Source organism: Pinus tabuliformis, chromosome 5_1 (genome assembly GCF_031772625.1).
Source record: "Pinus tabuliformis cultivar Carrire ecotype Pingquan chromosome 5_1, CPIR1, whole genome shotgun sequence".
NCBI classification, from domain to species: Eukaryota; Viridiplantae; Streptophyta; class Pinopsida; order Pinales; family Pinaceae; genus Pinus; species Pinus tabuliformis.
The window spans coordinates 116,958,423-116,969,114 of record NC_142305.1 but is presented as its reverse complement, the minus strand read 5'-3'; positions in this window follow the sequence as shown (position 1 = coordinate 116,969,114).

Below are 10,692 nucleotides of genomic sequence, written 5' to 3'. Positions count from 1 at the left end.
GGTGACCCTTGACATTCTGTTGGGCAGCGGATCACCCAATAGCAATTTTTAGGGCTTAAAGCCCGAGTTTTGGTCAATGTAATGTAAAGACCCCACAAAATGTAGGCACGGAGCACGAGAGTCTAGGGTTGTCCACCCTAAAATAATGTAATTTAATATAGAATGTATTGGCCTACCCATGGTCCGTGGACCATGGGATTGTATAAATAGAGTGAGGTTCTAAGTGTAAAAGGTAGTCTTAGCTTTGAGAAGTAATAAGGGTTTTTGGATGATGAATTAGCTCTGAGTTTGTAAGTCCGAGTCTTGGGTCATAGTAGTAGTAAGAGGCTCTGCAGCTAAGTGCGCAGAAGCCTTGTAGAGTTCGCAGCTGTGTGCGCGGACCCCTGCAGCTGAGTGCATAGGAAGGAGTCGAGTCTGTACTGGATCAAGCTTTGAAGGCATTATTAATAAAGATCAGTTGGGTTGATATATTGTGCATCTGGTTCATAGATCTGTAATTGAATGTTATGTGTTGATAATACCTGTTTATTTATCTACGCGCACTTATATGTATGCTTATGATTGAGAATCTTCTTAGTAATTAATGAACAAACCCTAATTAAGGAAGAATTGGGTAATTAACATTGATCGCACTGCGGCGGAAGCTGCATGAAGGCAGTTCCACAGAACACCAGAAGCTTTCAGGTACGTGTAATCTAGTAAGCGCGAAGGGTGGATCAGGCACCGATCTCCCACATCAAGACATCCCTAGGGTGTGGAAACTTGGTTCCAGCACCCTCCCATACTACCTTGGGTGAGACCTTAGTTCGCGCTCCGCACACTGTTACCGAAAGGGCCAGTAGTACCGGGATTTGCTTGGCTAAACTCATTACTGAACCTGGGTTAGGCCCCATGTAGTCAACAAATGGTTTTGTTGCCGGGACCAGGATCTACCTAAGGGATGTTTGATGTCGTGCCATTGGAACCCTACAAAGAAGGAAATTGAAGAGTGGTTGGACAAGAAGATTCACAAGTTCATGACACAGGAAAATAGAACTCTGCAGATATCCGAGAAGAGGTGGCTGGATCGCTACGTATATATAGAAATCCATGAGATATTCTTTGCGTCCTTCCCTTTTGAACTATATGAGTGGATCACGAGGTTAGCCGATAGCCAAGGAAGGTATAAGCTCGATCAACCGATAGTGTGGACTCTAGAATTAGTGCGCAGACTAGAGACATCAGAAGATAAGATCGTGCGAGCTGTGGACCATTGGCTCGACCAGATAATAGGGGGATTTATCACTGAGTTTGTGATAGACACGACTATGAGCTACAGCGAAGCAGAGTGACGCTTTATTAAAGGACTGTGAGGTAGGTACATTAAATCCCTGAATACCTGGATTAAGATGTTGTTATGTGAAAAATGGGTGATGCGAATACATTAATGTTTGGAATGACGCGGGGAAGAATCTAAAAAGGTAGTGGGGAATTAGGAAATAGTCCCTTGATTTCACCTTCACGAGAAAGCGAGGAAGAGCTCGCTCGGGTCTCTCCGAGAAGTGCGGTCAGTTTGATAAGGCAGCACATTCCGCAATTACCACCTCCACTTATGCCACCACCCGCTTCACCTCCTTCACCTCCATCTCCACCCACTCCACCTCCACCACCCCCGCAGTTCAGCATGGCGAGCGCGATCAAGCTACCCGTATTCAGAGGAGTAGGAAATGAGGATTTGAATCAGTTCTGGTTCGTGGTAAGAGCAATGTGGGAAGCACAAGGGGTCACGGATGACAACATTAAGAAGGCTACATTGGTGAGCGCGCTGTAGAATCACGCGTTGACATGGTATATCAAGCATTCCAATGATCACCCAAATGCAAGAATAATAGAGATCCAGAATGCGCTGAATAGAGAATTTAACCGGCCGAAATTAGAGACACAGTCAATCATCGTATTTAAAGAGATCGCGATGCTTCCAGGCGAGACCCCCTAGGATCTAGATCAGCGGCTGAAGAGTATGATTTGCGAGGCTAATATGACGCTAATGGATGTGCAACACCACACATGGTTTGTGGTGTCTTTGACACCACACCTGAGGACGACACTATGACAATAGAAGCTTTCAACCTAGGCCGAAGTGTTGGAAATGGCGATGAGGTTGCATGAAACACCGATATAGGATCCGGGGCTAGGAGTTCAACAAATCCACACGCAGTTACAAAATATCTGCTTGGAAATGCAGAGCTTGAAGCATAATAGGGCACCACGGCCGAAGGCGTGCGAGGAAGTGTGGTGCATAAAATGTAAAGGCTAGGGCCACGACAAGGACCATTGTCCGGTATTTGCGAACTACTTGGCAGGAGGGGGGCCAATGCTGTTGAGACCAGAGTCACAGGCAAGGCCAAGTGCGGCACCTATGCTGTGGTGCGCGATTTGTCAGATAGGGGGAAAACACATGATAGATAACTGTCATTTATTGCAGAAGTATACACAGACTCCCCAGTAACTGTTTTGTAATTTTTGTAGATCGATGGGCCATGACGAGCATACTTGTCACAACTATGAGTTGATGATGGAGCGGAACCTAGCCTATAGAATGTAGACAGAAATGCAAGGCCTTGACCCAGCCACGAGGATGGCGCGCGCTTGATTTTAGGGCCGAGGTCAAGGACGAGGAGGAATGGGGCCAGGAAGGGGCCGCAGACAGTTAATCTGTTACAATTGCAGAGGACTAGGGCACTACGCTTGCGATTGTACCAACCCAACAAGAATATCTTGTTCGTACTGTGCTTAGTTTTATCATGAACCAATGGATTGTCCTATGTTGATCACACATATGCGGGAGAAAAGAGTACTCCAACCTCCTCCGACTCAGAATATCCAAATGATGAGATCTAAACCTCATGAAGAAGACCCCAACGTGAACATGATGCTCCGAAGTGGTGCAACCACAGGGGAAGATAAGGGGAAGTAGCTTAAGGAAGATATATGGGTTCACAAGGCTCCTACAAAGGAACCTGACTTTGACCTAGAACGCACAAAGGAGACGTTTATGGAAGCTAAGAAGAGCTTCGTGAAGGCCTCTACTTTAGGTAGTAAGGATCAGCCAGAGCCAGGAATGGATCCTTCTATGCTTACTACCTTTTTAGAGACATGCATGAAGCTGTTGCACGACAATAAGGTAGTCAAGGGACTACAGGAATTAATCACCAGGTGTGCGGGGTCAGGGAAGCTGTGCATAGTATGGAAATTGGGAAAACATGCATTGCACACCGGGAGGGAAATGAGATTGACGGCACAGATTGGCGAATATGAAATGGATTAGGTAATCCTAGACCTGGGTTCGGACACGAATGTGTTACCAAAGCAGACATGGGAATGCATGGGTAGGCCCGAGTTGTAGTGGTCTCCTATTCAATTACGAATGGTGAACCAACAGAAGATTTTTCCTATGGGGAGGTTGCAAGAGGTAACAATTGATATCGAAGGTGCGAGCACGCAGACGGACTTTGAAGTAATAGAGATTGTTGATGACAACAATCCTTATCCCGCATTGCTAGGAATAGACTGGGCCATCGATATGAATGGAGTCATCAACCTGAAGAAGCAGAAGATTATATTCGAGAAAAATTCCCTACGCGTAGTAGTTCCGCTAGACCCAGCTGAAAGAGCGCGCTACATCGAATCAGTGTGCAACGATGGAAGCGGTAATGAGTTGGATTGTATCTACAAGATAACTGCGCAAGACCAGGATTGGGTAAATCCGACTGTAGATGGAAGGATCTCATGGGAGCGTGCATGTTCCTGTACCTTAGATTCAGATGAAGAAGACGAATGTTGGTACAATCGGTTGAACGAAGTGACAATGATGAATTGCAACATGATGACTAGATCACTGCGTTGCGTAACAACCCATGCCCGAGATCTACCATCATATGATGGATTGACAATGGTGGATGAATTCTTGAGCAAGTTTGAGAGTGCAGTACCGAAACAACAACAGTTTGATGTGTTGAAGTGGGCACTACGTACGACACCTGCGCGATGGTGGGGAACACATCAAGGAAATTTTGGAAACTAGCGCGACTGTAGAAGGATGATGCGACTACGATTTGGGAAACCGCAACTACGGATGGATGATAAATATGATGGATGCGATGACTTGCACATGCACCTTGCGAAATGGACCAAGGCCTATGGAGAAGAACCTCAACCTAAATGGGTACACTTATTCTACCATACCCTGGATGTCATACCCATGAATTGGTATACCAAGATGGAACTCCGACATGGTAGGGGCGAATGGGATTTTTTGCGCAAGGGATTTTTGTTAACATTCACATTTGAAGACCGATGGTCGGATACTGTTGATGACGCGCTGCAAGTCGTAAAAGCCGCCATCTTCAAAATACCATAGGAACCCTGAGAAGTGGTTCAACCAGCATGGGCAGCCCAGTTAAACCGGGCCCTAGAATGTTATAATGTACAAGTAGGGGAGGATGATGACGACCCCCGAACAAAGGCATCAAAGACCTCCGCTGACCCAATCCAGCTCACTGAGGGAGACCTTCTTGACATTGGCGAAACAGTTCGCGATGTCACTTAGGATGCTTTTGAAGAATTAATGACGGAGCAGACAACTGTGTTGGGGACGCTCAGAGCACAGTTGCAGGCATTACCGGTGCGACTCCCAGGAATGATGGCACCACATGTTGTGGCAGGTACATCTGAAGCTGAGTTGATGTTGCGTGCCCGCACCACAAACACTTTTGTATTACCAAAAGGCGCAGTCTTAGCAGCTGCAGAGGGCGACGGGGCCATGGCAAGTCAAATGAAGGGCTGGGGGTTGAATTTGGCTGCCATTCCTAGAGAAACCCTATACCAACTATAGGATGGGGTAACTACTGAGCTTTGTGCCAGGGAGGGCCGTGACCTCCAGGTCTTGAGCAAGCAGAAGTTAAATTTAGAACAACTCAGCCTGCAGTGCAACAACTTGGTCACACAAACCCAGGTATTGGAACAGGCCATGGAGGAGGCCTGTAGCAGTATACCAGAGTTGGTCGTGCCGGTAGTGCTCCTAACAGCAGAAAAGATTCACCAGCTAGCGGATGGAGTCCATAAGGCCCAAGAAGAGGCCGCAAAGGTTCAGTTGGAGCTGAACCTGCAAATCATTGAGCTGTGGCTGAAGGCGCAACCCTCTACACCCTTGGAAGTCAAAGAGCAACGCCACCGTGCCATTTAATTGAGGTTAGAAGCAATAGATCACACTATAGAAGATTGCACGGGATTGTTGGATCAGTCCCTCTTCACGCTCACCTCATTGCAGGAAGATCCAACCATACAATGTCTGGAGATAGAAGCATGGCAGTTACAGTAGGCATATGAAAATATCAGGGGGACTGCACAAACGGTCGCCCTTACTCAGTGACTTGCCAAGATGAAGGAGGCCTAGGCTCTAAAGGAATAGGTGGATGTCGCGCGCCAGAAAGAAGTAGTGCTTAAAGTGCGCATCTAGCCTTGGCTCGAGGAAGCATTCACAGTCACCGTGACGATCAAGGGAAAGCTGGCACAGATGCAGGGTACATATGCGCTAAGGCAAGAAGGTGCCCTTGACAACGATGCATTGGATATTTGCACACAACTGATACAGCTGACAGCAGAAGAATGTGTTGCAGACGTAAGCAAAGCATAGAAGTTGTTGGATGAACTCTGCGCGAAGATCACTACACTAGTCAAGTGACTCAGGACGAGTCATGATGATTGTGTTGGGAGCCTGTTGGGCAACGGATCCCCCCATAACAATTTTTGGGGATTAAAGCCCAAGTTTTGGTCAATGTAATGTAAAGACCCCGCAAAATGTGGGCGCGGAGTGCGAGAGTCTAGGGTTGTCTACCCTAAAATAATGTAATTTAATATAGAATGTGTCGCCTACCCATGGTCCGCGAACCATGGAATTGTATAAATAGAGCGAGGCTCTAAGTGTAAAAGGCAGTCTTAGCTTTGAGAAGTAATAAGGGTTTTTGGATGATGAATTAGATCTAAGTCTGTAAGTCCGAGTCTTGGGTCATAGTAGTAGTAAGAGGTTCTGCAGCTGAGTGTGCAAAGGCCTTGTAGAGTCCGCAGTTGTGTGCACAGACCCCTGCAGCTGAGTGCGCAGGAAGGAGTCGAGTCTGTACTGGGTCAAGCTTTGAAGGCATTATTAATAAAGATCAAGTTGGGCTGATATATTGTGCATATGGTTCATAGATCTGTAATTTAATGTTATGCGTTGATAATACCTGTTTATTTATTTGCGCGCACTTATATGTAGGCTTAGGATCGAGAATCTTCTTAGTAATTGATGAACAAACACTAATTAAGGAGGAATTGGGTAATTAACATTGATCACACTGTGGAGGAAGCTGCGTAAGAGGGTTCTACAGAACACCAGAAGCTTTCAGGTATGCGTAATCTAGTAAGCATGAAGGGTGGATCATGCACTGATCTCCCACATCAAGACATCCCTAAGGTGCGGAAACCTGGTTCTAGCACCCTCCCATAATACCTCGAGTGAGACATCAGTCTGCACTCTGTGGACTGTTGCCGAAAGGGTTGGTAGTATTGGGATTTTCTTGGCTAAACTCACTCTTGAACCTGGGTCAGGCCCCACGTAGCCAACACATTCCCCTTTGTGACTCTTCACCTACCCTCATGACTCTTCAACTTACACATGACTGTTACATTCTACTATTGACACTTGGTCATTCACTTTTACAACACGTTACAATACAATATGCACATGTACCCATGTGAGACAAAAATGGGCTTGGTTAAGCCATGCAAGACATCACTAGGACTCAGAAAACTGTGGGAAGACTGACTCTTCGACATCCTCTCAATGATCAAGGGTGGAGAACTGATGCCAAGCTTGGTAGTCTGTTATGGTGTCCATGTACTCTGTGGTGACATCCTTATGAAAGAGAACCCTTGCCTCTATTGCATTCAGGTAGACTGATTTGGCACCTCTGTCCAACTCATTAGATAACATGTGTATCATGGTCTTAAGTGCAGCCAGACTAGCGACATGCTAATGCATAATGTCTACGCTCATCTGCAAGTCTGTGTTGGTGGCTATGCGCATCAACTGATCAAAGTACATGTCCAGCTCCAATCGGACTTGGTTCTTTGTCTTTGCCCCGGTGAGTGTGCCAATGGATGAGATTGCATGCGTGTGCACAATGACATCCATGCTCATAAACGCTCATGCATGTGAAGCCTGTAAGCTGGTGATGAGCTGCAGGAATTCCTCATAGTTCTGGATCTGACTCCGAATGTGTGCATTCAACTCTACTGCCTTTAGCTACATCATCTTTGGTAAGTGTAATGGGGCTACTTTGTACCTCATTGTCCATATTTTCTTGTGATCAAAAACATAGTGCATGTCTATCAAGATGTGTGCTCTCCTAGCATAATGTTGTTTCCAACCGTTTAGATGGACCACTGACTTATGTACGGTGACGAACCTGAAGTACAACTTCCACATGACTTTCTCAAGAGACGATGCTTCATCAAGTATCACTTTCCTCAACTCTTATCTGGCAGATCCTATAACTTTCTCTTCTCCCTACTTGGCCTCTTGTAACTCATTAACCATGCACTCGTTCTCAGCTATCAAGAATTTAACACTCGAGCTGGTGGCTTTGACATATGTCTTGGTAGCATTGGCCAAAGAAGTTGGATGTCTTCACGCATAAGACACGATCACTCATTCTTAAAACTGTGTAGGAGATACATGGACATTCGAAGTGGGCACTCTGCGCGACTACACAACTTTGTGTTTTGATTCGTTGAAATATATGTTGTGCACATCCACTTCCGGATTGTCCTCAATGATTTTAATGTCTCTTTGATCGCTTGGGACTTGCTCTACTACCGAATCTAGTGAAGCTGGTGGGGTGACATCTTGGTTTTGAGGCATGAGGTCAATGTCCTGATCTAACTCTAGCTGAACCACATCCATGTCCATCTGCTCTAGCATCTATTCAATCTCCTGAAAAAAATCTTGCTCCTGTGACTGCTCACCCTGTATGTTATGTGCCAGCTGGTCGGATGAATCAATCACCTATATGGGTGCAGTTTCAGCAATATTTGCATGTTACGCCTCCTGTTGTTCCTGTTCCTGTTGTGCTTCCTTCTCTCTTCTACACAATTCTTGTTATTCCTTGAGTTGCTGCTTCAACTCTTGCAACTCCTTTTTTGCTTCCTCCAGCTTCTACTTCTCCCTTTGCCTTTACGTGATCCTCCTGTCACATCTTTGCCTCAATCTCCAAAGATTCTCTTAACACAAGTGGATCTGCTTTGAACTTGCAGCTTTGCTCTGCCTCTGCGCTATCAACAATCTTCCTCTTGCCTTTGTCAAGTGTAGGTCTACTGCCCTCTCCTACTACTAATGATGCTTCTCTCTGAGATGTCGCTGCCTTCTACACTGCTAACCACTCTACGACCATCCTGAATGGTTCATTGAGCCTTGAGAATTTATAACAGTATCTCCATGGGTCTTCCTCAGGCTAATGACATGCCCCATGGATCCAAGGATGATACACTCTTGCACAATGTTCCTTCACTAAGAAATGCGGGTCATATGGATTGAAACTTCTAGTGCCGAAGGTGAATCTCTTGAATTCCTCTGTCTCAGCCTCAACATGCTTGAGATTCTGGATCTCATACAACCCAATCCGAAAAGGAAGAGTAGGCCATGTTGCCTTCTTGTTCCTATGCAGTCTTGCTGACAACCCTATCAAGATGTGGTATGCAACCTCTTGCATGACAAAATTATCAATGGGAAACTTTGGTAAAACATGCAGAGCCTTCTACATGCCGTACATTCGGATGAAGGTGACAAGTGGTGAGGAATACCAATCTGCTATGTCGATCAATGCCTCCATCACTGCCTGCGACATGCAAGTTGGATCCTACTCAAAGATTATCCTGAGCACTAGGGTAACGAAATGGTCTGATAGATGTATAATAACTCCATGGAAGCTTCATTCGGAGAATAACCTACAATAAGTGTGCATAGAGGTTTATGAAGGTATCCATGCCCAACCCAAGCCTAGGAACTGCTGACGGGAACATATTGCATCAAATATGTAAGCGAAAATGAATAGCTTCGCTTGTTGACCCTTGTGTTGGCATTATGATATAGGTGTTGTCCTTGATGGAAACTCACTCAGATGAAAGATCATAGTACAACATGTCAACAACAAATAATTACAGATCAAACTACAAAGAATGAAGAAAGAGAGGTATACACAGGTTCACCTTGACCAAGCTGCGTATACACCCAGGTTCACTGAACACAAGTGGCTTATACATACACACGCACTTTCACAGAAGGAAAAACGCGTATATCTTGGAAAACTAAGTTTTTGGTCCAAAGTATTTGGTCTGAGGTATTGACCCTAGGTATTTGGTCCAAGGTATTGGTCCTAAGTGGTTTTGGTCCATGGTATTGAGAAAGGCCTAAAACTATATAAGGAGGAGAAGATCATTAGTCCAAGTGTGCAAGTATTGAATATCTGATGAAGTGTGAGATCTAGTATGCAGGTTATTGGCTTATGGTGTTGTGCCTGATCTGAAACAAGGATGAACCTTAGCGGTTTATGAGGGATAATATCTAATGATGGATCGAGATCTTTAAGGCTTGAAATGAATTATCATTATGTGGTTTGATCATGTATAGTCTAGATCTGAATACTAACACATGTGTTATTCTGTAAATATTATGATCTGTGTATAACTGAAGTCCGGAATAGCTGCAGAATTATGAATTAATATTTGTAGATGTGTACGTTGGTTGGATTTGATAAAAGTGCATATACACGCAGGTTCGACACATGGAAGTAGCGTATACCTTATGAAGTATGTTTCAGTTGTTTCTATTTGTTGTTGTAGAGTTCTAGGTTTTGCTTTGGATTCTGGTGACTGTATTCTGGTGACAGTATTCTGAATGATCAGATTGATTGTGATGTGCTTAAGTGACAATGGGTTGTCAAAGTGATTGATTGATTTAGTTGTGGTTGATTCAGAAAGTGATGATTGAGTTTTAGTGGTTGGTTGATGCAAATGTATTTGATGATTGTATTGCAGTAATGATGTTGTTGATGGATCCAGTCTGAAAATTTATAAAACGTGGTCCTTGGAGAAAGAAAAAAGGTTGTAGCCTTCTGTAGGTCGCTGCCTATGTACTAGTAAACATATTGGATAGTACAAGAGCTAAGGGGTTGTAGCTCCCTTACAGTAGAAGTTGGAGAACGAGAGAAGGTTGTAACCTTCTGCAGGTAGAAGCCTGCGTATTAGTATGAGTCTGCACCAGTATAAGATTGTAAATATATTTTCTTATTATTAAAGAAAACAGAGACGACAACAGTAGGTGGTTTTTACCCACATTGGGTTTCCACCTTATATCTTGGTGTTCATGTGTGTTGCTTATGTGTGATGCTTTATTCTTCTTTTACTACATTGTCTAATAAATCTCTGATATACTGGTTAAAGTTCAATGCATGATAAATTGGCTAAATCAAAAGTTCTATGCATATACGCTAGTTGCTTTAAGTACAGTTGCGTGTACACGCTAGTTCACTTAGCTGAAGTAGCGTATACAAATCTGTTTTGGAAATAAAATTATTGATCTGATAATACTGATTCACCCCCCCTCTCAGTATTATTTCC